The sequence below is a fragment of the Podarcis vaucheri genome (genome assembly GCF_965113315.1).
Source record: "Podarcis vaucheri genome assembly, chromosome: 1".
Classification (NCBI taxonomy): domain Eukaryota; kingdom Metazoa; phylum Chordata; class Lepidosauria; order Squamata; family Lacertidae; genus Podarcis; species Podarcis vaucheri.
In genome coordinates, this window is record NC_138759.1 from 39,680,889 (window position 1) to 39,703,848 (window position 22,960).

At 42.6% G+C, this 22,960-nt stretch overlaps 1 long non-coding RNA gene across 1 annotated transcript in view; it reads right to left on the reverse strand.

Annotated features, from left to right (window-relative positions):
- The window catches only part of LOC309542848, a 680,556-nt gene that overhangs the window by 220,209 nt on the left and 437,387 nt on the right, over positions 1–22,960 (reverse strand). The gene's annotated exons all lie outside the window — the stretch shown is intronic.

Genomic DNA, 22,960 nt, shown 5'->3' on the forward strand with positions numbered 1-22,960 from the left:
TCCACAGAATAAAGTTAGGGGGTGCATAGAAATACATGTAAGGGTTAAGGGGGGGAAATCTTGTGCAAACATTCCTCATTTCTATCACATATAACCTACTTAGCACTCCACTGAATTCTACCCATAACTTTGATCTTCCAAATCAGGATTTAGATTTGGACCCTGAGCCAAACTACACAGCTTCCAAAGCACCTTGGACCAATTAATGCACACCTCTAATAAAAAGCAGAGGATTAAAATGCATGGGAATTATTATTATTATTATTATTATTATTATTATTATTATTATTATTATTAAAGTCATGGCCTGGCACTGTAGCAACATCTGGGAAAAGCGGTCAGGGTGCCATCACCAAGTGGACTCTCTTGTTGTCGCCACCTGCTGCACTTCAGATGGGGGGGGTATCCAGCAAAAGGTCTCCATTGGAGATATTTGTCTGCACAGGCACACCTGGAGACAAGCAGTCCTTCAGGTATTGCAATCCTAAATCATGAATGTCTTTGAACTGAGTCCACAAGCAAAATGGGAACGAGCGCAGATGGTGATTCACAGGTGTAATGTGATAACACACCCCATCACAGTTAACAGCCTCACAGCTGTATTTTTGGCTAATTATGGTTTCAAAACCATCTTCAAAGGCAGCCTCATGCATAACGCATTAAGGTAATCTAACTGGTTACCAGGACATGGATAAGAACAAGAAAAATAAAGATTCCTTGCAACATAATCACAGACATGCAAGATTGAAAAGCACAAAGGTTTTGCCTTATGAAGCAAAAGGTACATTTCAGAGACAGAAACATTGATCATGAGAACTTTAGAGTAGTCTTGCTGGATCAAAATGCAGATCACTCTAGCCCTACACTCTGCTTCCAGTGTGGACCACACATCCCTCTGGAAACTCACACAGTCAAGTGTGAATAAAAAATTTGTCGTATTGCAGTGGTTTCCAAACTGTGTGTGGTCTCCAAGTGCACATTTCAAGTGAGAGAGCTGTACTTGCGAATTGATTCAGGAAATGCAAATTTGGTGGATTCAAATTTAAAATTTTGAACCAAAGGAATTTTCTTCAGCAAAACCTTTGTGACAAAAAGAGAAAGAGAAAACCCTTGGCCCCCTCATACAAAAATGTGAACAATGGGAGAAATTCACACTAAAATATTGGTGGGGACTCTTTTTTCAAGGGGTGGGGATTGCAAACTGATGCGGAACCATGGAGAATGGAACTTCAGAGTGGGGAAATGAGAAACTGAGAAAAATCAAAATTGACAGATTCACCAGTCCCTGGAAGCAAGTATCACTGCCATGAGGAATGCACACTCGTTTGGGAGCAAGTCTATTTAAACATAGTGAGAACTACCTCTCACTTGTTATGCCAGTTATGCTAGTACTGTGGAAAATAAACTCCTTCTCTCTTTCCTCTGGTTTCTGTCTCGCTACACCCTCTGGTCTCTCTCTTATCACAGGTTACCTTACTTTCACCATTAAGAAGTTCAATTTCTTGGCAAGAAAACTCTACATTTTTGGTCCACAAAGCAACTTTTGGAAGCATGGGGGAGTGTGGGCTAGGGAGACAAAAAGAGGTGTTCTGAGACAGGGTCCTACAGACTTGTTGGAATTTTCCAGCCAGATCTTTGATGGTAGGCCTCTTGTGCAACAACATTGCACATTATTCTGCTCATGCCACTGTGCAATTGGAGTGGCAGCTGACCTTAATCACATAGTTGTCTAAGAGCTGTGAATTTTGGCCAGGCACCAGGAGAGGAAGGAGAAAGCAAAGTAGCTTTAGGAAGCATGATACCCTCATTGGTCACTGCGCTACTGCATTATTCGGAGCTTTTCTCACCTAGGTCCGTCCAGCGTCTCCACATTAAAAATAGAAATGATGTACAACCAGGGCCATTCAAATTAAAAGGTGCAAATGTCAGAAGGGAACATTTCATTTGGCCCTCTTAAAACCTGCTCGGAAGAATACAAACAAGTTGAAGGCTTTCCCAGGGCTCATTAGTGCACACACCACCTTAAACATTATAGTCAGTGTGCATTTGCTAAAGTGCTCCCTAGTGATCTTGCTTGTGTGATATGAAGAAGAAGAACACTGCTGGTTTAACTACTCCAAAAAGTGTTTTGGTTACACCCAGGATGCTGGCTTAGATGAGCCTTTGAGCTGATACAGCAACACTCTCCTTAGGTTGTTATGATTTAGAGGTCCAGCAGCTTTTGTGCTATTTAAGGAAGGTGAATTAGACTGTGGGGATGAGTTACAATCATCCGAGGCAGGATCATCTCAGGTATCCGCAGTGCAATACTCACTAGTGCTAGAGGAACTTATTTACCCTTTGTTTTTCTCTTTAGTACCTTAGTATTATTAATTATTATCATTTTCCTGCCCTTCCTCCTAAAGGAGCCAAGGGCAACAAACAACAAAGAAGTCAAGCTATACAATAACAGAATTAAAAACTTTAAAACTTTAAAAACCTCTGAAACATTTAAAAGCATTGAGAACATTTAAAATATTGGAAATGTTCTTGCTAATCTCCCCTGTCTTTTCTTTGAGTATAATTCAAGCTCTTCTGGATTGTCATCATTGTAACGCTAATTACTTTCAGAGTCTAAAAAATGTGAAACCCCTTTACCTAATGTGAGGGATCTGGTAGGGAAGCATGTGCTGAGACCTACCATGCCCCACCAGGGCTTTTCCTACCACCTGCAGCAAGCTGCTTCCCGCCACACCATTGCTGTGAGCATTTGCTATAATATAATAACAATAATAACAACAACAACCACAATTTATTATTTCTACCCCACCCATCTGGCTGGGTTTCCCCAGCCATTCTGGGCGGCTTCCCACAGAATATTAAAAATACATTAACACGTGAGTCATTAAAAACTTCCCTAAGCAGGGCTCTCTTCAGATGTCTTCTAAATGTCATATAGTTGTTTATTTCTTTGACATCTGATGGGAGGGCATTCCCCAGGATGGGTGCCACTACTGAGAAGGCTCTCTGCCTAGTTCCCTGTAACTTCGCTTCTTGCATTGAGGGAACGGCCAAGAAGACCCTCAGTACTGGACCTCAGTGTCCAGGTTGAATGGTGGGAGTGGAGACGCTCCTTCAGGTATACTGGGCTGAGGCCATTTAGGGCTTTAAAGGTCAGCACCAACACTTTGAATTGTGCTCGGAAACGTACTGGGAGCCAATGTAGGTCTTTCAAGACCGGTGTTATGTGGTCTCGGTGGCCGCTCCCAGTCACCAGTCTAGCTGCCACATTCTGGATTAGTTGTAGTTTCTGGGTCACCTTCAAAGGTAGCCCCACATAGAGCGCCTTGCAGTAGTCCAAGTGAGAGATAACTAGAGCATGCACTACTCTGGTGAAACAGTCCACAGGCAGGTAGGGTCTCAACCTGTGTACCAGATGGAGCTGGTAGACAATTGCCCTGGACACAGAATTAACCTGTGCCTCCATGGACAGCTGTGAGTCCAAAATGACTCCCAGGCTGTGCACCTGCTCCTTCAGCGGCACAGTTGCCCCATTCAGGACCAAAGAGTCCCCCACACCTGCCCATCCCCTGTCCCCCCAAAACAGTACTGCCTTGTCAGGATTCAACCTCAATCCGTTAGTCCCCATCCATCCTCCAACTGCCTCCAGGCACTCACACAGGACCTTCACCGCCTTCACTGGTTCCGATTTGAAAGAGAGGTAGAGCTGGGTATCATCTGCATACTGATGAACACCCAGCCCAAACCTCCTGAAGATCTCTCCCAGCAGCTTCATGTAGATGTTAAAAAGCATGGGGGAGAGGAGAGAACCCTGAGGCACCCTAGAAGTGAGAGCCCAGGGGTCTGAACATGCATCCCCCACCACCACTTTCTGGACATGGTCCAGGAAGAAGGAGCGGAACCACTGTATAACAGTGCCCCCAGCTCCTAGCTCCTCTAGATAGTCCAGAAGAATGTTATGGTCGGTAGTATCAAAGGCCGCTGAGAGATCGAGCAGAACTAGGGCCAGGCTCCTGAACTCAGCACCACTCACTTCTGGAAAAGGAATGGAGAATGTGGCCATAGTGACAGAAGAGGAAGTGGTAGTGGAAGCATACGCAGATTAATGCAAGTAGGAAGGCTAGAATTGCCCAGAAACCTGGAACCAGCACTGCCAGGCATAGGAACCAACTCCTAGGGGCTGAAGTCCCTTCTCTCTCCCAACCCACCACCCGTAAAATATTGAAGCCACCTTCAAGCTGATGGGCATTGCCATTCAAATGGTGTGCAGGGGCTGTGTCTTGTGATCAATTATGCAGGATGGAGCTTACCTTCTCTCCCCCCCCCCCCCATGACGCCCAGAGTTTGCTTGTAGCTTCACTTTCCAGAGGAAGTGCAGCATTGCTTTGCAAACTTGTCTTCCCTTACTTCTCAATAATGAGGCCTGGTGATAAACTTCCAAAGAACCCCCAGGGAGCCCTCTAAGACAATTTGAAAAACAACTGTGAATATAGAAGAGGATTTTTATTTTCATTTTTTGCTGTAGCAGGTGGGGTGGGGTAGAGGAGTTTAAAGACGGGTAATACCCATACACATGAAATCTCACACGTTCGCTTTTTCAAGTGAAAACCAAAATAGTCTCCCAATCAATTATTTCAAGTCCTGTAAAGCACAAATTTTAGAACATTTCATTGCCGTTTGAAATCTGGCAATTACAGCTGCATTAAACAGTAAAAGGAACATAGGTTAGAAAACAGGGGAAAGGGAAATTAATTTAGCAAGTTGTTTTTTCTAGGAAAAGAAATGCAATGATTACTTTTTTATGAAGACACTACTATCTGCTCCAGCACGCATGAAAGGGAAAAAAACCACTCATGGCAGCAATATTTTTTATCCCATTTATAATTAGCAAAAAGTATGTCAGTCTAGAAAGGCAGCATTTCTCTTATCACTAAAAATAATATTCTTTAATGCCACTATTTCTCCTCATCCACATGACTGCCAAATGAGGTCCTCTTGACCTTTCTGAAATGTATGCATTTTTGTAGCTGGACTAATTAGACTTTGACCTGTTCAATGAGGGTGAAGAACTTTCGCCAATAAATGCTTACAGAAGAGAAAAAGAAGAGGAGATTATCTGAGATAGGACTCTCTAGATTTGACAGTTTACTTGGGTGCCCTGTTGGCATTTTCTTCTCCATGATTGCAGATTCACAGATAGTGAAGAAAGATATACTATTTGCTTAGATTCCTCCTGGCTTCTGTGTATCCAGAAGGGCTGACAGAAATGTGGATTTTGGAATCCCTTGTGTGGGAAACTTCCACCCACATGATTCCTAAAACAAGCTATTACAATAGGACCTCTGAAGTCTCCCAGGCAGTGACATATTGGGGGAGGGGGCAGAGGGGCAGTTGTCCGAGATGCAAAATTTCAAAAGAAAAATAAACCACTTTGAGGTTTGATTGTCTTTTTTTAAAAAAAAAATCAAGTGGTGTAAAAATTTCATGAAATTAATAATAAAAATAAACAGCTGCCACTGCTGTCCCCTCCCCTCTTTCCCTCTCCCAGGTAGGAAGACCCTTCTCTACCACAATAGCCTGGCTTCCAAGTGATAGGTGGTATGCGGGGGAACTGTGTCTGTGGTAAGAGCATGAATGAAACACATTGATGGATATTTTGTGGTTTTGCTATTGTTTTGACTGATTAACGGATTAATATAGCATGGCATTTCTCATTCAAACCCAATATAAGGTGCCATTTTATCTGTTGTCTGCTGGCAGTTCACTTGCAACAGAACATTGCCATAGTGTTCTACTCAACGGTATTAATGCCTTGAGTAACACAAAGAGTTAAAACTCCAGAAATGCACTATTCAACTAAAAGCTTTGCTGCTAACTGACTGCATTAGGGCTGAATTGTCTTCTTCTGCTTTACCGCTCCAGCCATAATATCGACTGCTGTGAATCAGCAAATCCGAAAGGAATCTATTCTTTACTTTATTTCTCCTCGTTGCTCTTTCCCCACGGTCCTGTGTACACTGCTCCAAAGCAGGAGGGTTTGAAAACAGCTTTCTCAAGCAAACAACAACTGTCAGGTGGAGAATCAGACAGCAGGGGATATTATGGAAGGAGAAGGATGGCTCCTGTGGTATGCTCTGCCTTGGCAGTTCAAGGCCCTCAAATGTAGAGTCTGTTTCTGAACTGTGAATTTCCCCTGGAGACATGCTAGAAGCTCTTGAATAAACTCAAACATAAAAAGAGGCACTGTGCTGTTGGCATTTGGTGGCTGGTTGATTGTGGCTCCCTGCTACTCCTTCTGTTTGAAAAGTTAGACTCCTGAATGCTACCGAAAATGAATTCCAGAAATGGGGAAATTAAATTATCATCGCTGTTGTCAAATACCATAAACTCAACTAAAGAAGACATGATTAGGGACTGAAGGTGCAAAATGGCGCATTGCTCAAGGACAAAAAGGGAGGTTAGCAGGCAAGATACAATTCCCTTCCTGGGGAAGTGATGTCTTTCATCTTCACTGAGAGGACTACATTTATTTAATATTGTGTTGACTTATCATGGTTGCTGATAGGGAGGTAGAGGGGGTACACATGTACTGGGCCCCTTGTCAACAGGGTCCCCAGACTCTTGTCTTCTTCATCATCATCATCTTCATCATCATCAGTAGTAGTAGTAGTAGTAGTTGATCAGTCATTTAGAAAGGAAGTTATAAAACATAATGTGGAGGTAACTTTAATGCTTTGGCACTCAGCAGGCAGCATCATTGCTAAGGACACTTAATCACCTAATCATTGTTCCCAAGCAATCGGAGGAGGCAATGTTGACCAGTCCCAATTCCAGAAGGGGTCCTCTCTGAGCAGCAGAAAAACCAGGAGAAGCTAGATGTAGAAGGATACCAGGGTATGTTTGTTTTAGCACTTTTCTTGTGTCCACATAATTTCATTCACATTGCAGGCGCGCTCCCTTTACAGGATACAATACAACTAGTTGGCTTTGGTATGTTTACTCAGAAGTTACTCCCTTGAAATAAATGAGGTTTTCTTTCTATTAAGAAAAAAATTGTGATATTGTAATCCCCCACCCATTTGATTTTCCATGTCCCTCACAGAGCCACTACTGTTTGCTTCCATGCAGTTCTGACCTGCTTGCCCTGGTCTAAGACTTCTTCGCTAGGACTCCTGCTTCCAGCCCAGTTGGCCTCAGCTTTCCTGTTGTCTATCTTGAGTGTAGTGGCTACAGCAACTCATGAATTGTTACTAAGCCTATATTTATTCTCTACCTCAATGAATATATATTCCTTACTCTCAAGTAAAAGCCTCTATCATTATGGTCAGGGAGGGAGTCAGGATGCCTGCTTGAAAAGTGAAAGAAGGTTCTCCGGATAAATAGGTGGGAAGATGAGCACTGGGAATCCTTGTCATTGTTTTATATATGTATGTATGTATTGTATATGTATTTGTATATATGTACAATACAATATGTATTGTATTGCATTTACCAAAACAATTAATATAGCATCCTTCATTATCAGATTCTAGGGCAGTTCACTGTTCTGCCTTCTTGAAGGGCAGTGACCATCCCACCAAATAAAATGAGATGGAATGATTTATGGGGATTTCCCCATCTCTATATCTAGGCCAAATTCTTAATATGATAACAATTTTGCAACTTTGGTTGGGATACAGTGTGCCTATTGCAGATAGGAATATACAGTGTGCTGGAATATCTGCAATAAAATCTAATACAAGGGCTTCACTGCAGTGCAGTTTTACATAAGGGCTTGTAGGAGCAGACAGAATGTTATTAGACCATAAAAGCACATCAGGCTGATTTATGGTTTCTGATCAAGGTTTCTGTGAAAATTACTCTGCATCACCAGCTCAAGGTGACTGCTACCATTAATGTGTGGAAAATAAATGAGATGGGGAGGCAGATATCAGAAGAAGTGGCAGGAAGCGGTGAGCCAGTTTATCCAGCACAGGCTTCCCATTTTGTTTTACAGTGCACGGAACACTGTCATCCAAATGGTTGCTTTGGGGCAGAAAAGGCAATTCTTGATAATTAGATCTTATGACATGGAGCTGCTGCTTTCCTGAATCCAGTATGTAACAGTTATCAGGTAAAATGCCTCTCTCTACATGTCGTCATCTTTCTATTATCCTAGGAATGTAGGAAGTGAATTATAGAAAAATGCTGTAATCCTGAAAGTATTTTGCTGAGTGGAAAAAACCCAAAAAAACTCCACCTAAGATTCTTCAGGTTAATCAACAGAAAGACCTGTGTTTGGATATAACTGAGTGTGTGAACCATCTGATTATTAAGTCATTTCATACAATGATAAGGGTTTGTCCAACTTGCATATAGGCATATGAAGTAAAGTAAATTAGATTAAATTAGAAACTGTAATAGAATATTGTCAGCCAGAACAGGGTAGCTAGCACTTAGTGTTGGACTTGAACCAGGAAAACAAAGATTCAGATTCTCGCTCCTCTATGAAACTTATTAGGTCAGTCACTATGACCCACCCTAATCTCCCTTGCAAGGTTAGTGTAAAGATAACATGGAGATGAACAATGTGCATCTGGAAGCATGTAGAAAACTGTTACACACACACAATTTAGGGGCTGCCACCCCTCCTAATCACCCCTGCTTCTCTTGTCAACCCCAACCATCTGCCAAGCTCTTTGCCAATTCCTCTTCCCCCACAACTGGCCAATCCTCCTTCCTTTACACCTGACCAAACCAGATTCCATTTACACATCATCCACCCCTCACCTATCTCTTCACAGTTAGCCCCAGCTCCCAACCACTTTAAAAAGAGCTGGAAGGCGCTTCAGAGAATGGTTTGCCAAACTGCTCTCTGAAGTACTTCCCACCATACCGAAATCCAGCATCACCTGAGCTCTGCGAGTGCAGCTTTCTTCCGATTGGAGTGCAGAGTGTTTGAGGACCGGGACATTCACAGGGAAACCAAAATGCTTCTTTAAAAAGCTATTGTACTACCAACCTGACTATATGCTTGTGAAACATGGACCACTTATAAACGCCATCTCCAACTCCTCGAAAGATTCCATCAATGGTGTCTCCGAAAAATTTTACACATCACTTGGGAAGACAGGCGAACTAATATCAGTGCACTAGAAGAAGCAAAGATCACCAGTGTTGAAGTAATGATTCTTCAACATCAACTTCGTTGGACTGGTCATGTTGTGCGGATGCCTGATAATCGTCTTCCAAAGCAACTACTCTATTCCGAACTTAAAAATGGAAAGCGTAATGCTGGTGGTCAACAAAAGAGGTTTAAAGACTGTCTCAAGGCAAATCTTTAAAAATGCAGTATAAACACTGACAACTGGGAAACACTGGCCTACGAGTGCTCCAGTTGGAGAACAGCCTTTACCAAAGATGTCATGGGCTTTGAAGACACTCGAACTCAGGACGTAAGGGAGAAACGTGCTAAGAGGAAGGCACGTTTGGCAAATCCACACCGTGATCAACTCCCACCCAGAAACCAATGCCCCCACTGTAGAAGGACGCGTGGATCCAGAATTGGCCTCCTCAGTCACCTATGGACTCATTGTTAAAACCATGTTTATGGAAGACAATCTTACTCGGCTATGAGTGATCGCCAAAGAAGAAGAAAAGCCACCACCTATTGGGGGCCATGCAAACTGCAGTGTGACAAAAGCCTTACAATTTTATTACATCGTGTGTGTGTGTGTGTATTTCTGTTTCAAAGGAAGATATATTCTATCTTCCTAATAAACACATTACTAGAAGCTTTTGAAGCATTCTGAGGGACTGCAGCAGTGAGGAAATAAAATAACACTGGCACGGGTACTTGTTCATTTGGACAAGTGAGGCTGAGAGACCAGGATCCCTAATAATGCTCCAAAGAAAAAGGAAAGGGTGTAATAATAACAATGATAAAAACAGATAATTTGCCTAGTGTCATTCATGCTTGTTCCACATTCAGGGGCAAATATTATGTGGATGAGCAGCAGCAAGGATCAGGCTGTATTTGCCTTCACCTCCTTCCAACCTGAGGAAGAAATTGGAAGCATCTACTTCCTTGTTTAAGCAACTTTCTTAAACATCCAAACATCCAAACAGGGAACTCTGGTTATTTACCTATTCCATTTATATCTCACCTTTCCTTCATGTTGTCCAAGGTGGTGAACAGGGTTCTCTCTTTCCCTGTTTTATTATCTCCCTGGTCTCCCAGGTCCTAGTCCAGCACTCTAACCACCACTAGTTCTCCGCCACACCATACTTGTTAGTTATGGTTTGTTGCAACAAGCCAGGATCATAAACCATGCCTTGATCCCGGCTTGTTTCAATTAGCAAACCACAGTTTGTCCTTTTCAGCAACAACAATAAAGTGTGGCTAATTTAAAAACAGGCAGCAAGAGATGTTTCCTATCTGCTCTTGACCAGTGTGGAAGAGGAGAAGGGAAACACACAAGCCCAAAGCTTATTCATATATTGCTAAACTACAATTTAGCATTATGTACATATCAGGCCATTGTTATGAGCTGTATATCATTTTTCTGAGTAGCTTACACACAATGCATGCTGAATGATAATTAATGGACTGTCCAGATGAACACGGAATGTGCAGGTCACGCAAGGTTTCATAGAATCATAGAATTGTAGAGTTGGAAGGTACCACAAGGGTCATCTAGTCCAACCCCTGCAGTACAGGAATTGCTTGCCCAATGTGGCACTCAAACCCACAACCCTGAGATTAAGACTTTCATGCTGTACTGACTGAGCTATTTGGTGGGTATGTAAGCTTATAACCCAAAACCTCTCTCTGCCCTCTTTTTTAAAATGTTACTTTATTTTGAAATAAGAGTCTAATAAAACACACAACACAGCTGTCCTTTTAAAAGGGATAAAAGCAGGAGATTGGGCAGCTGCAATTTCTCCAAGTCTTTCCAAGCACCCTTCCCTGCAGCTATTGTGGCGAAGAGGCTGATGAAAGGACAGGAGGAAAAACAATTGGGAGAAGTTGCAGTTGCTGCATTTCCTCTTTAATCAATCATTTAAATGGGGCAGAGTGCATCCCTGGGTACAACCTGTCAACCTTAGGTCAAGCTGGCCTAGCAGCAGTGCTTTTTTTCTTTTAAAAAAAGTTTAGGGGTACTCTCATTTTCCTATGCATATTGAAATACTGCCCCTCAATGAGGCCAAACTTAGATTCACAAAATGTTTAGGGGTGTGCATACCCCTACGTCCCCCCAGGGGAAAAAAGCACTGCCTAGCAGGATGTGTTGAAAAGCAGGATAAAAATGGAAGGAATAGATACATAGTAAAAAAATGTTTGGGGGGTGGGGAGAGAGAGAGAGAGAGAGAGAGAGAGAGAGAGAGAGAGAGAGAGATGAAAAAGTTAAAAGAGGTGTTTTGAGGGCCAAACTTTATATGATGCTAAACATTAATTCTCATTTCTGTTCTCTCATTTTACAGTGGTACCTCAGGTTACATACGCTTCAGGTTACAGACTCCGCTAACCCAGAAATAGTGCTTCAGGTTAAGAACTCTGCTTCAGGATGAGAACAGAAGTCATGCTTTAGCAGGAGGCCCCATTAGCTAAAGTGGTGCTTCAGGTTAAGAACAGTTTCAGGTTAAGAATGGACCTCCGGAACGAATTAAGTACTTAACCTGAGGTACCACTGTATTTGTCTCTGTGTCTTGTTTTATTTGTCTGCTGTGGTCTTCTCTCTGTCCTATGGGCTAGCTAGCCACATAGTCGACTTCCTATGACTCCTCTCCAGTCTTCATTCCAAAATTCGTGTCTTCAACACTACCTTTCCAAAGGCAGTGCTTCTTTTCTGGCAGTAATGGTACACAGCACTGATACCTTTTTTCTGGGGGGAGAAAAAGCACTGATATCCCCCCACACACACATACACAAAGAGAAAAATCGCTCCTTGAGTTGAATGAGTATGCACAGTGCTTTTTTCTGGTGATACTCAAGGGTATTCAGTACTGGTACCTTCTTTTATAGAAAAAACACTGCCAAAGAGGATATATATTTGCTCAGCTGTTCTGTTAAATATCTGTAGATTTCCTTCCCCTTCCTCTAAATTTTAAAACACGTAATCTATATGTTTTCAAATGTTGACTGCCTTGCCACCCATCTGGAGTCTATCAGTAGCTGCTCACGCAGCTGTCTTGAGCAGCTGATTCCATTATTATTAAGGGTACATTTTCAAAGCGCCGTGCGAGATGAAAATCCATAAATCCCAGTTTTCAGAGATTTGTGCGCATTCCCTCTCCACAGTACTTTAGAAATGGAAACCGTAATGCCCTTGAAGTCTTTCTATCAACTGACCCCCGTCATAATGTGCGCCTCTACAGTTTGTTTGCTTTTTGCCTCCAAATAGGCCCTTATTCCGTAGCCTGCACAGCAGATGTTTGGTAACTGCTGTTAACCTATGAGGTGGTACAGCTAAAAACTAAAGCTATATTTGGAACATGTTTAGCCAGTCCCCACAAAAAGTAGCCGGGCGGGGGGGGGGGGAGAGGACTTTATTCTATGTACCAGGGTAATTAGCTTGTGTTGCTAATAGGGTGGATTTCCTGGTACTTAATTGAAAGCAGGTGGATAATTAAAACAAATATGTATCTAATCAAGAGCCTGGCGTCAGGCAATATGATGCCTGATTCATCTCAGGATAAAAACCGAACCTTCCCCCTTCCTCCCCCAGCCAGTGCACTTTGGAAGCTAATGCGAGAGAGGGCAGGAGAGTTGGATCCTGTTGAGAGCCTAATTAGAATGTATGTCGAGACAGCTCTGAGTTGAAACACAGTGCCGAAGTTTTCATTTGCCGCGCTCATAACCTGCAATGGTATTTCACGCCACCTGAAAGCTGCCTCGAAATAAACTGACCCATAGGAAAAACAACAGCAGTGTACGTTGAAGCCTATAGCCAACTACATTTTAAATGCTGACTTCTGGGCACCTCTAGTAGTACTCCAATATGTTTCGTTAATTCTCTGGCACTCGGAAAGGTTACAGTGAATGGGTGCATAGGAAGCTGTGTGACTGGCCTCATACTGCAAATTATAACATTCAGTTTTCTATTAGCACTCCACATGCAGCTTTGTTAAAAAAAAACCAAAACACTCCAGCAAACGAAGCAATAAAGGCTGCAAAACAAATAATGGTTTCCATTCCTGGGCCTTTATGTTAAATGCAGAATTCTACCCAGTGGCGTAGCGTGGGTTGTCAGCACCCGGGGCAAGGCAAATAATTTGCGCCCCCTAACCCGTGGATTTGCACCCCCTAACCCATGGATTTGCGCCCCCTAACCCTAACCCCCAGATGTTGCACCCGGTGCGGACGGCCCCCCCTGCACCCCCCACGCTACGCCACTGATTCTACCTGATACAACTATGAAGCCTATGCTCTCCCTCAAACATCCTTCTCAGAAGTTGTTTGCTGAGCCTTGATTATTTATTCAGACTCCATACAGGTGCTGGCAGAGGGCTTATATTCAGCTCCCTGGCATGGCTCTGAAAAGCAGGCTTGCAGCAGGATTTCTGTCATTTTGAGGGGAGAAAGGGAAATTAACTCACTGTGCAAGCAAAATTGCACAAGCAGACTGGTGGTCACAAGAGACAATGACTTTTCTGTGGTGGCCCCTTCCCTCCCTATTTGTAAAAGGAGCTTATAGCCCTGGATGTTTCAACCTATTTTTAACTGATGCTGGTTTTATATTGTATCATTATGAGTTGAACAGTTACTAAGGCTTTTTTTTATTTGGAATTCAGTAAGATCATGAAGTGTTCTTACCTCGGTTTCAGGACTGTGATCCACTGTGAAGCAGAGTAATGAAGCCACAAAGCACAATACACCAGCAATTAGATGAGATTAAAGGAAATAGGTTTTATCAAATCAGAAATGTTCTTTTTCACTCTCTGTGAAAAAGGGAAGCGAGCACAATAGTGGTGAAGAATAAATGAATGAGGAAGATAATGTACACTCAGGTTATTTTGAAGCCTTGGCTTTAACAGGAAAAATGAATCTTAAAGAAAATTTGGTTCAGAAGAGACGTACTGTATGCAGGAGTGTGTGTGTGTGTGTGTGTGTGTGTGTGAGAGAGAGAGAGAGAGAGAGAGAGAGAGAGAGAGAGAGAGAGAGAGAGATTTGTCCTCTTCCAATCAGCATAATAAATGGTGCCAGTGGCCTTCCTGGCAAATTATTTTGAATCAATATTAGTCAAGAAGGTGATAGTGTTCCACCTGGCATTACTATATTAGCATGGCACAGGCATATTTTCTGCTCTGATGTAAGATCTGGCTGTACACCAGAGACAGTTATCAAGCTCAATTCTTCGTCTTAATTCCCACTTTTCAAGTACAGTTGGCATAAATGACATCATATAGCAAGGAGCAGACAGCCAAGAGGCTTGGCTCAAAAATTGGCCTCCTATAGCACTCAGATGAAATGGCTGTACTGCTGCCTGGGGGTCTTGCACTGCCTTCCTTTATCCAGATATTAGCGTGCATGCTCACAGACAAAACTTTTCTACCATTTATTGTTTGGTCTCTAACAGCAGTGATCCAAAATTTACTTACCCAGTTCTGAAGATCAAATGGCACAGAAGACTGATAAATATATATGATAAATATATATAGATAGAGCTGTTCTCAATGTGAGAGTCTCTTGCACATCTTCTTTAGCAAGGCTAGTATTCTCACCAGTCCATAATTCTTTTTAGGATCATTCATATTTTCAGAACTCCATCCAGGATAGTTAGTAAGGCTATTATATATGGAGCTGCTTTGTATTAAGGCAGAACTGTACTAGGAAGAAAGATTTGGAGCAACATTATGTATCCTTAAAAAAAAAAAAATTCAACCCAAGCAGTCTGTTCTAGAAGCTGAATAGTGTCATTGTGTTAATTATTTGAACCGCACATGAAAACTGCTGCATAAGCTAATAGATTATCTCTTTTTGAACTCTGCATTTAATCATTAACATGATATGAAAATACAGTTATGCTGCAACTGCAAAAAGCTTCCTGGTATCTCTCTTGTTTTGTCCTATCCAAGGATAGGATGGATGATTAAAGGCAGGAATGGGGAACCTGTGGCGTTCCCAGATTTTGTTGCACTGCAGCTCCCATTGGTTCTAGCCAGCATGGCCCGCAGTGGTGGATGATGGGAGTTGTAGTTCATATGGGAGGGCAGGTTCTTCATGCCTGGTTTAAAGCCTTTTTTCCTGGAAGTGATTTCATCTGGGGTCCAGAATGTATGTTTCAACCAGCAAACAAGAGGAATATACAGTGGTACCTCGGGTTAAGTACTTGATTCGTTCTGGAGGTCCGTTCTTAACCTGAAGCACCACTTTAGCTAATGGGGCCTCCTCCTGCTGCCGCGCCACAGGAGCATGATTTCTGTTCTCATTCTGAAGCAAAGTTCTTAACCCGAGGTAATATTTCTGGGTTAGCGGAGTCTGTAACCTAAAGCGTATGTAACCTGAAGTGTATGTAACCCGAGGTACCACTGTAATAATATAATATTTTGTTGCCATAGAGCACCAATGAACCTTCATTTTGCAACCCTACGTTATCCACCTGAGTCAAAAGTCTCAATTTTGTCTTGAAAGATGAACTGGCAAGGTATAACATATTAGGGCAAAATGCATTTGCGGTGTCCACTGACGTCCTCTGTTGAAATTGTCCTGAGAACTCTGGTACTCACTAATGTTTTATCTTCCTAATCCAATAAAGTCAAAACTGTATCACTTATCATTGGAAAACCCTGAGATCTCAAGTGACCTCTCAAGTTGACTCTGACTCTAAGCGTCCTCCATTTCCCCAAGAATATAACTGTCTTAGAGTCCTAAACCCGAGCTAAGATATATATACTAAGTTGCCAACCATTGTTCACTGCCCTGGCTGAAATCATCATTCTTAGGGTAGCTAAGTCATGCTTCCTTGTGTTTTTCAGACAAAGTCCTCCTAATGCAATTGACTACAACAGCAGCTGGGGGGAAGCTAGCCAGAGCTATACATTTATAGCAATCTACACTCCAAGGGATGCGGGTGGTGCTGTGGGTTAAACCACAGAGCCTAGGGCTTGCCAATCAGAAGGTCTGCGGTTTGAAACCCCATGACTGGGTGAGCTCTCATTGCTCGGTTCCTGCTCCTGCCAACCTAGCACTTCGAAAGCACGAAATGCAAGTAGATAAATAGGTACCGCTCCGGCGGGAAGGTAAACGGCATTTCCATGCGCTGCTCTGGTTCCCCAGAAGTGGCTTAGTCATGCTGGCCACATGACCCTGAAGCTGTACGCCGGCTCCCTCAGTCAATAAAACGAGATGAGCACCGCAACCCTAGAATCATCCACGACTGGACCTAATGGTCAGGGGTCCCTTTACCTTACACTCCAAGCAAGAGGGGAGCCGGAGTTGACAAAGCATCTCTACTCAAATGGCAAACTACCAAGGGAACACTTGAGTAAAGCTGCTGTGAGAGTTCAGCAGGTGAGGAGACTGTTATTCAAATCTAAGACACAACTGACCACGCTTGGCATATTGGGTAGTCATTGCTTTGACTACCCAATCATTGTTGAAGCAATGATTCTTCAACATCAACTTCGTTGGGCTGGTCATGTTGTGCGAAAGCCTAATTATCATCTTCCAAAACAACTACCCTATTCTGAACTTAAAAATGGAAAGCATAATGCTGGTGGTCAACAAAAGAGGTTTAAAGACTCTCTCAAGGCAAATATTTAAAAATGTAGTATAAACACCAACAACTGAGAAACACCAGCCTGCAAGTGCTCCAATTGGAGAACAGCCTTTACCAAAGGTGTCATGGGCTTGGAAGACGCTCAAACTCAGGGCAAAAGGGAGAAACGTGCTAAGAGGAAGGCACACTTGGCAAATCCACACTTGATCAACTCCCACCCAAAAACCTATGTCTCCACTGTAGAAGGACGTGTGGATCCAGAATTGTCCTCCACAGTCACTTACGGACTCACTGTTAAGATCGTGTCCATGGAAGAATATCTTACTTGGCTATGAGTGATCGCCAAAGAAAAAGAAAGACGGGGTAGTGTTCAACTAAGTGGCATGAAAAAAATCTAACTTTGTGTTTATGAGTTGTGTCTCTTTGTACCAGCTGCCTCCATTCTTTCATTTTACTATATCTGAAATTCCTTGTGCTGTTTCTGCCACCACTATGTGGAATATAATTTATTTATTATTTTATTTATTACATTTTTATGCCACCTTTCCTCTAAGGAGCTCAGGGTGGTGTACATAGCTTTCCCTCCACCCACCATTTTTTCCTCACAACAACCCTGTGAATGTAGATTAGGCTGAGAGTGAGTGACTGGCCTTAGGTGGGCTTCATGGCTGAACCCTGATCTCCTAGGTCTTAGTCCAACATTAACCACAACACCCCACTCAATACTGAGCAGGATTCAACTCAGAGTAGACCCACTGAAATGAACTGACCTAATTTAATCACAGTCATGAATTCCAGTGGGTCTACACTGAGTAAAACCTAGCTGAATACCACCCCCCTGCGTACAGTGCTGGCCACTTCACCTCAATAAGGACAACTGTGGATCTGGAAATGGTTCAGAAAAGGGCAATCAAAATTATTATGTGGTTGAAACAGCTCCCTTATATTCTATCTCCTATATTGGGGGCAATATGCCTTTAAATACCAGTTGCTGTGACTCACAAGTGGGGAAAGCGCTGCTTGTGGGCTTCTTACAAGCATCTGGTTGGTGACTATGAGAAGGTGATTCTAGACTAGACAGGTGTTTGGCCTGAACCAACAGGGCTTTTCTCACATTCTTAAGGTTACAGCATTTGGGCAAGTGAGGGAGGGTATGAGGGAGTGTATAAAATTATGGATTGTGTAGAGAATGTGGACAGAGGAAAGTTTGTCTCCTTCTTTCATAACTCTAGAACCCAGGGTCCTCCAATGAAGTTGAACGTTGGAAGAATCAGGCAAAAAGTACTTCTCCACACAGTGAATAGTCAAACTATGGGATTCATTCCAATGGCCACCAACTTGGATATCTGTTTCCAACAGAGAAAGCAGGACACTAAGAAGCACAAATGGGGAGAGTGTTGTTGCACTCATGCCCTTCCCATAGGCATTTGGTTGGCCACTGTGAGAACAGGATGCTGGACTTGATGTGCCTTTGGTCTGATCCAGCAAGGTCCTCTTAAGCATTCAGAAGGCTAACAGCTATGTGCTTGCTTCCCTGTTCCCTGTAAAGGTCAAGCACAGGATTAGCTGAATTAGATTGTGAAATGCACGATGATTCTATTTTTCCACTGCCCCGCGCATGACTTCTTGTCCCACCAATGGGGTAAATGACTACATTTAGTACAACTAAGACTCAGAAATTTGCCGTCTGGATGCCAAAGCAATGTTATAGCCAAGGCTACATAAGGTCAACACACTCCTGTAACAAATATAAAAGGGGATTTTGCCTGTGTAGAGAACAAGTGTGAGCCTTGTAGACTTTATTGCCCACTTTGGGTGACTTTTTTAAACAATTGTGAATCTTTTCTGTCCCGACAGGTAGTTCTTAGTATGTAAGACATTCCTGGACTCGCTCCTTTGGCTGAGTATTGATTATGAATGCGTAATGTGTTTGGGTGACTGCATCACAAAAATGTATAAACAAGAAAAGAATGTAGTTTGTAACATAACTAGAGATTTCACAAAAGAGGGTTCTTACTGATCTATTACGGAGAAAGTTGCATTTTAAAAATCTTGCCCTGAATCAACAAACCTATTCATTCTGGGCACTTCAAATCCATGTACTGAAGTTTTACATCTCGCATACTGCTTACTCATGGCTGTGGGTGATTCTTTGTCTCCCAAAAAGAAATGGGATCCAGCCATGAGTGTTCACATCTGGAAATGATCTGTGAGTCAACTTCCAGTTGGGTTACCAATGTAACTTGAGCTGGATTTGAATGAGGTGAACCTGAGTTTCTTGCAGTGGCCTGAGCATACAGGCACAATGCAGTACTTGATCTTATTCTGAACAAGACTGGAGGACTTCTGCAGAGTTTAAGTACCTTTAACTGTTTACGGGATGTCAGCTTTGGACCTCATCTAGAAATGCTCACCTGCAAACAAGTGCTGCAAACAGCTAAGCAGTAATACATGGAGATAACTCGTGAAGCAGCACTGGCATCGGATGCAAAATATCTATTCACATCTCCACACATAGCCCTGCCTTTCTGGTCTCTCTTGCACAACGGTTGATTATTTTCTGATATGCAGTGACATACAGTCAAGCTATGGCATGGCAGATAAATGAATTACTGGACATGTCCAAGCATGGAATAGTTGATCTAACTGTGCAATTGCTTCACTTTGTGCAGAAGGCAATCATTAGACCAGAGGTTGCTTCCCTTTAGAAAAGCCAAGTGTTGATGCTCCTCAAATTCTTCATATAGTCACTCTTCAAACCCAGAAAAATAGCTGTGATGCAGGAAGTCAGTAAGACAGAGAAGAAGTTTCAGGTGACTAAAAAAAAGAAAAAAGTCTGCTATCAAATAAATGAGTCCATGTTCACAAGTAACAATGCATATACGGAGCATACATCTCAAAAGGGGGAAATTAAAATGTCATACATTATCTTTCCCTCTCATTAGGTGATAGTGATCTTGGTACAAACCAAGATGGGAAAACTAGAATAAAGCAATCCATACATATGTAAGTTAGGAGGATACAGAAGAGCATTCTCTATCACCAGGTCTCAACTAATACAAAGTATCATATTTAAAGGCAGGTTTATATGTATTCCTTTTGTCACTGTAAAGGAACCATTTCTGCAAACATCTGGCAGTGATAAACAGATTTTTCTCAATCATTGGGCCAAATCTGATAGCGCTGTTTCTCCTGATCCAGCCTATTACACAGAGGGGAACGAACATAATCCCTGCCTCTGCTATCCACAAATATGTGCATATGGGTGGAATGTGTCCTCTAATACACTTAAGCTAAAACCACATAGCTGATGACTCCAGAATTTATTAATGAAATCAAGAGATGGTTCACGCGCACTTCCCACCATACTATGAGCCGTATCAGAGGAGCAATCTCGTCCCATTATACTCAATATACTTTTGGCATGAACGGCAGAAGAAATATGAGATATGGTGAAATGAAAGAATGGAGGCGGCTGATGCAAAGAGACAGAACTCCCGTAAACATGCACTTAAGAGTTTTTTTAATACGATAGCTGGATTTGTGGTTATTGCCGTAGGCTGAGGAATGTACGTCTGAGTAGATGTGAGGAGTGCTAAACAGTTTTCCTTCTTTTCTCACAAACGCTGCTTCCTTTTCTTTACTTCCAGGCATAAACACCAGCTCTTACCAGGAGCAGGGAAAGCTTTCTCTTTGGTGACACCCTGAGGGCTGCTTTGCATATTACAAGAAGTGTCAGATAGGGAATGCATGTGTGCACTCACACATCCAGTTTTCACCACTTCTTATAATGCAGGAAGCAACTTCCCTGGTTGTTCATTTTCATTGCAGCAGACTGCTCCATTCCCTCTGGGAGGAGGGCTTTTGACTCTGAATTATCAGCCCCAGTAGTTAGATGTTTGCCTACATAGCCATTACGACTTGTAGGTCCTCACACCATCAGAGGGTTTATTTTGTCTGATCAGCCTACTTGGTTGACCCCCCCCACCCATAACCCTCCTGGCTGATTACTGGTGACCCTGCTGGGAACATGCATCCTATTGTATTCATTATGTTATATATGCTGGTGCTCATATTATTCTGCTTTAATGTTAACTATTTATCTGATTTTATTGTTCTTGCTGGGCTGCTGCTTAGGTTTAGTGTTATTGCTGATTCTGTTATTCATTAATATTACTGCTATGGTGTTTATTGTTTTAAATTACTGATTATCTATTGTTCCTGACACCTCGTACACTAATTTTATGAGGAGCCTAAAAATAGATCTAATAACAAAAATATAAATGTTGTCATCTCGTATGTTGGAAGCAGCCTTGAGAGTGTTGTGTTTGTCTCTAACTTTATTCCACTATCTGTTTCCCAGTCCTTGCTGACATCCATCAAAGAGTCCTAGGAAAAGACCATAGCTGAAGGGCAGTGCACATACTTTGAATGCAGAAGATTCCTGGTTCAATTCCCAGCATCTCCAATTAGGCTTAAGACTCCTGTCTGAAACTTCGGAAAATCTCTGCCAATCAGTGTAGACAACATTGAGTGAGGTGGACCAACGATCTGACTCTGTGTGAGGCAGCTTCCTGTGTTCCTGCATTCTTCAGATGCCAGTTTAATATGATTTGTGGAGGAATGGAGAAGCAGGATTGGAGCAGCCAGCCTGGCTCTTGACTTAACACGGGTTCACTATACTGTTTACACAGTCCCCATGCATCTGCATCTAATACAGGCTTCACCAAACTGGTGGCTTCCAGGTGTTTTGAGCTACCACTTCCTTCAGCCATGCTGGTTGCCACTGATGAGTTGTGGTACGACACATCTGGAGCCAACTAGTTGGTGGAGAATGATCTAGTGAACATGTGCTAGTTAGGATTTAGCATAATATTATTCATATGGATACACAATGACACCCTGTAATGACCCGTGAAAGATCTTTTGTGGTCTTGTTTTTTGTCTTTATTTTAGACTCTTGGTTCTCGTTCTCTCTCTCTCTCTCTCTCTCTCTCTCACACACACACACACACACACACCTGCACACATGCACGCACACACACTTGCACACACACACAGGCTGTGTTGAATATATTAGCAATAATTCATCCAGCTAGGTGCCACTTTTGTCTGCTAACATTCTGATCATGTTATGTAGTTAAGAAACATCTGTCAGTGCATTTTATTTTCCTGCTCAGTCATTAAAAACCATGAAGTGTTCTGCCTGACCACAAAAAAAGACTCTGTGTGGGTGGGTGTTAGAAAGTAATTATGAGGCTTTTATTTCACTAATTATTGTTCAGCCTTTGAAATGTCATTGTAGGTCAAACTAACAGCAGTTATTTCAGACTAGTCTGGAATTTAAATGGGAAGGACAAACAAAATATGAGGGCACAGAGACCTAAGTTCAGAGCAAGCAATTTCACCTTAAGCTCTAGCATAAGATGGAAACTTAAACTTGAGAGTTTCAGAAATTGCAACACAAGGGCATGGCTCACCTTCTAGAAAGAAATAACCAGAGCACCAGGCAGTACATGGAAATATCCTCAGAAGAACAGCTGAAGACAGAGTTAAGCTCAACCTAAGAATGTCCCATTTAATGACCAGTTCATTCCACGTCTTCTAAAATAGATCCTGGATACCAGGTACTAGGAAACACCCTTTTGCAGGAAAAGGAGTCAACCATAGCTGAGTGATAGAACTCAATTGCATGATACTCTTAATCTCAAGGTCGGGTGCAAAATATTCCTTGCATTGCAGGGGGTTGCGCTAGATGACCCTTATGGTCCCTTCCAACTCTATAATTCTAAGATTCAACACCTGCTTTGCATGAAGAATGTCCTAGGCTCAATCCTTGGCATTCCCAGTTAAATGGATAATGTAGCAGGTGGGTGGGGGTGGGACGGGACACTATGCCTGAGTCCCCAGAGAGCTGCTGTCAGTCAAAGTAGATGGTTGGTGGGTTTAATGGTTCAATAAGCCAGTTAGGGAATTCAGGCAAGGGAATTCAGCTTAGCTGATGAAATGATCCAACCTCTTTTCATGCCCATGCACTGTTCTAGGGGCTCCCCAGACCCACACCGGAACCAGTTTTGGGGAGCATGGGGGATGGAGAAGGGGAAAGCTTCACTGAACAAGCAGAACATTGGCAGGACTGATTAAGTGAAACTCCCCCCTAAGTGTGCTTGAAGTTGCTGGAAACCATGGGAGGAGAGAGTAATATTATGCTCATCTTTGGTTTGCCAGTTTCTGCTTGGTCACTGTGAGCACAGGATGCT